At 44.5% G+C, this 5,154-nt stretch overlaps 1 pseudogene; it reads left to right on the plus strand.

Annotated features, from left to right (window-relative positions):
• Window positions 1-1,153: 1,153 nt before the first annotated feature.
• LOC133892161 (homeobox-leucine zipper protein ROC6-like) lies at window positions 1,154-2,405 on the plus strand (annotated as a pseudogene).
• Window positions 2,406-5,154: the final 2,749 nt, after the last annotated feature.

The following is a 5,154-nucleotide window of genomic DNA, read 5'->3' on the forward strand; positions in this document are numbered from 1 at the left end:
TGTATGTGAATTTTATGCCTCTAGTAACCAGAAAAATTACCTCACAAGGTGCTGAAATTTCAGCCCAAAAATCTAAAACGAAAATCAAAACCGGAAACCAAAAAACTTGTAAACTTGCAAGGGAATTAATAGAGGAAAAATAGAAGGAGGCGAATTCAAGCATATGTAAAAATATAAACTTCATTACTCAAATAAATTAGCCCTATTTTAGACGGATTACAAAGATTTATCTCTCAAAACTCTCGCTTATTACATAGGCTAAGCACTCATCATTCTCTCCTCTAAAACTCTAGCTCTAACCTCTCAAATAGGTGGTAAAGGGGGCTTAAGTGACTATTTCAAACCCTTACATAGCCCTACCCATCTATTTATAGGCCTAGCAAACTTGATCCCTAAATTTTCTAACTTTTTCCTAAAATACCTCTCTTATAGAACACTCCTACCTACCACCAAGAGCATTTTAGTTTATTTTCTTCTCCATTCGTCGGACTGCTGCGACGCCTTCACGACTTAGCTTCGCCCTGACGCAAGCTTCGCGAAGGTGCCATGTACTCCTCCAGTCCTCCTACAGTTTTGATACCAAACCATAAAACCGCATACACACTTCTCAAAACGTGACTAGCCGCCTTACTTACACATTAAACAAGTGCTTCGATGTCGACACTGTACTCCGTTATGTGATCCTGACCGTCGGCAAGTCTCTCCCGCTCCCGATCCCTCGGGCTATCTTGTCACTTGCACCAGCATCTCCTTCGCTTGATTTTGTCAACATGTCATCTCTATTCACCTTTCATACTTTGCTTGATCTCCACATGTTCAGCTAGAATCACCCTTGACTTCGTCCAGCCTCCTTAATCGTCCAGCACCAAGCACTCCGCTTGACCTCGATCATCCCGCCGTCAACCATCAAGTTACATCTATCACCTGCACACCATGAAATAAGCAAACACATATCTTCAACTCTAATTCCAGTTAGTCTATAATCAATATGCTCAAATAAAATCTCAATCAATTCAAATCATATCAAAACTCATGCAAAACTAAAAGTCATCAAGCCAAATAAATATTAATATCAATCCCTCATCATATATAAACCAAAACACATTACAACTTGATTTATCATCTTCGTACATTCAGAGCACATCGATTGTACATGTGGGGGTACGACGAGACCACCGTGCCGATGCTGTTTAAACCGCTGTTCCTCACCGGGCAAGCCCTTGGTGTGCGCCGCTGGCTGGCGGCGATACAGAGACAGTGCGAATACCTTGCAGTTTTGCGCTCCAGCAGTGTTCCAGCGGCGACAACGGAGGGAGAAAAGAAACTATGCTTTCATAATTGCCCTGATAACAGTTTGTTGATCTCTTTATTCTGAAAAATTCGCAGCAGCAGCCATATCCGCAATGGGGAGAAGGGGCATCCTGCAGCTGGCCCAACGGATGATGACGGGGTTCTACGCGGCCCTCTCCAGGCCGGTAACTCAGGCATCGAGCAATGTCAATAAGTGGATTGGCAGCATCGGTACTGGAGCCGAGAACTTTGAGGTAGCTGTGCGCATAGTGACCTGGAAGAAACCTTGCAGCGTGCCTGGAGAGCTGGCTGGCCTGTTGCTGAGGGCCAGCACCACGGTGTTGCTGCCCAGCACCCAGCCACAGCCTGTGTTCGACTACCTCTGCAGTGAGCAGCGCGGCGGCGAGTGGGACACCCTCGCCAATGGAGCCGCAGTTTAGGAGTTGGGCTCTGTTGACACGGGCCATTTGCAGGGCAATGCCGTTTCTGTCCTCTGCCACGATGTAAGTTTGCAAGCTAGTTTTCCATCTTTTTTTGTCGCTACCATACCAAACTTGACGCTTATAACATCGCTTAGCTTGTAGCCAGATCAAAACAATTCGATAGAGTTTTTTTTTTTCCTCCAAATCTCTTATAGTCATCGTCGAATCGTGTATTCGTGTTCAATTTCATTTTTCAAACACTAGAATCGTTTGCTTTTCTTGAAGGCGTCAGATGGAACCAACAGCTAGATGCTGATCTTGCAAGAGGCGTGTACTGACGCATCGTGCTCCCTGGTGGTGTACACTCCCATTGAACAGAAGTCCATGCGTGCTGTCATGGATGGTGGCGACCACGCCTCCGTCTTCTTTCTGCCCTCTGGGTTCGCCATCCTCCCAGATGACCGTGGCAAGGCTCGCCACGCTCCAGTTGCTGCTCCGAGCACCTCCCGCGCTGCCATTGACCACAACAACACTGCGGGTTCTCTTCTAACCGAGGCATTCCAGACACTGCTACCCAGCCCCCCATCCGACAACCTTGGCACAGGGGCCTTTGAAGACGTCGGGATGCTGCTCTGCCGTGCAATCAAGAAGATTAAGTCTGCCGTCAAGGCTGACGTCGTTGTCCCGGCCTAATGCGTTGCTTCGTGTGGGACTAAGCCGAGTGCCATACCGGATGTTTACAGTATTTAAGATTGGTGGCGAGAATAAAATTTAAACTCTTTTAGCATTTCCTGAGATGGCATTATCGTGTTTATTTTGTGGAACTTCCGATATCATGGATTTTTATCGGTTTAATTAATTTCCATAACGTTAAGATGAATCGCGATAAAGTTTTCGTGTTATGATCTGGTTACTGGTGCTTGTTGTTGCTTGCAAATTCAGCTTTTCACTGTGGTTTATTTATCGCTTTTTTGGTTTGCCGAATGTTATATGGTTTTGTATCCACATGAACCTATTTATTGCCTTATCCTTCAAGGACGATGATAATAGCTGGATCGTCGTCTCTTCTCCTGAAATGCGTCCACTGATCCACCCAAACATTCAGCGCAATATCTCAAGGAAATGCCAACACTATCCACGTAAGCAGTAAGCACGATGGACTTACGGAGTTCATGTAAGAGTCAGGTCAAATGCGCACGCGTCATCCTTGTAACTGCAAAAAGAAAAAAAAAAGTCTCCCTTTGGCTTGTTTTTCGGCAGGAACATTCCCCACCCCGTTTCATCACTCGCTCCTTTTCACCAAGAGGGAACTGTTGGGGCTATATCGGTGACAGTAAAAATTGTAGTAGGTACCAGGCTCCGTTCAACACATATCAAGAACTAAGGTTGCATTCCTCAAAAAAGCATTTGAGGTTCCATTGTTCCCAGTTTCCCACAGGGAGGAGCATTTTCTTCTATCACTACGTGAAAAATGGATAACGGTGACGAGTTATAATCGTCATGGTAACGAGTCTCACACCTGTCACCCCGAATACGTCACTGATGATATGTAATAAATGATGCGATTATTGGTGACAGGTCAAAACTTGATTAGTCACTTATTAAGGTCGTTAGTGACGGGTCATATGTTTGTGACCCGTCACTTATGATTGATATACGATTTTCGCGCTTTTTAGACGCGGAAAAAGGTAAAAAAAATATTTTTCACCCAAACCAATCCAAGTCAGGCCTATCACCACTCGCCATGTATCTCTACCTATTTTTCAGGCTGTTTTTAGAATTTGCGTTCCGTGGGAATCGAACTAGCGACGGCCCCTCACATGCGTAGCTGCCTAACCACCTCAACCTCGTGTGCGTCCTGAAGGGACTCGGATAAAATATCCTTTTAACTATTTTACCGAGGGTCATAAGTAACGGGTCACAGTTGTGACCCATCACCAATGTTAATTTTACAATAGACTTAAAAACTAGTTGACTCGGAGTGCATTCGGTTAAATAGCCATAACTTTTGTATACGGACTTCGATTTTGATTTTTTTTTTGACTCTATGGACATCTACATAAAAAGTTACATCCGTTTCTCCCCAACTTTATCAGGTTCTGCGAATTTTTCGAGGCCTAAAACGGCTTGGAAGATTGAGTTCTCGTCTTAGGAAGTTTCTGCACCTTTTTCGGAATGAGTGTTTGTCCATAGCTGTTACCCCTTACATCAAACTTGAGTAGAAATGTACAATGGTTCATATTCTAATGCTTCTGAAGTGAGAAAAAATAAGAGAAAAATAATTTTTTTTATAATGTTTGGATTATTTTCTGTACTTCTGAATAACGTCATTAGTGACAGATCATAACTTGACCCGTCACTTATGATAGGTCTATGAGACCCGTCACCGATGAGTTACTCATTGGTGATGGGTTAAAATTTGACCTATCACCAATGACTAGCCTACGATGACCTATGAGTGATGAGTCGTCATTGTTAACGAGTCAAGTTTTCACCTGTCACTAATGACTGGTATTAGTGATGGGTTATATTACGACTCGTTTTTTATATAGTGGCTTCTTTATCTGTTTTTTACGTAGTGTATGGCCCCTCACGTGATGTATGAGGCTGCTTGGATCATAGTGCAACTTACCCCACCAAATATTGGTCATGACCAAATAGTAGGCACAAGATAACCATGCCCCTAAGATAGATGGTAGATGCTCGTGAGGTGGAGCACGCCCACCCGGTTGCTCACATTTAGGTGGGGCAATGTCTTCCCAGCGACATCTCAAATAAAAACCGTCGGCATGAAAAAAAAATTTGGTCCTAAATAGGAACCAAATCATTGGTGAGCCCAAATTTAGTTTGCCAACGATCGCATGCCATAGAAAAAAGAGGTGGAAAATTTCTTATGTAAATGTGGTGATCATTTTCGCCACCCATTCCATTGCCAAAAACTTGGCAAGAATCTTGTCAAATTCTGTCCTATGCTAAATTTTTGCACCAAGCCGGATGGTGCCCAACCTACCTGAACCTTACCAAATTTGTCACTGGGTGCCCAAATTATGCTAGATATTTTGATTTCTTTTGATGGGGTTAGGGGGGTCTATCTAATTTCTAGCCATTGAAAGTTTCCCACTTAAAAGTTTCAACATTTATTAGGAAGCTCTAAAAGACGGTTGCTATTTGTCAGGCGACTGAAAATTGGGTGTTCCTCATGCAACCATTGATTCGTGATCGGACAAGGCTCGTCTATATTCTTCCTCCAGCACACTCAACCGCTCCCGTTGCGTTCCCCTGCCTTGCCCACCTCCAGTCATATCTGGTGGCTCTCCCACCACCGGATCCGCGCCCACCATTTGCTGCCACGCTTACCCAGCTCCACCGGGCCGCATCCTTAGCTCTCTTGCCATCGAAACTAGCACACAGGCCATCCTCCGCCGCTTGTGGCCAGCGGCGC

This window comes from Phragmites australis, chromosome 15, assembly GCF_958298935.1.
Source record: "Phragmites australis chromosome 15, lpPhrAust1.1, whole genome shotgun sequence".
In the NCBI taxonomy this organism is placed as follows: Eukaryota; Viridiplantae; Streptophyta; class Magnoliopsida; order Poales; family Poaceae; genus Phragmites; species Phragmites australis.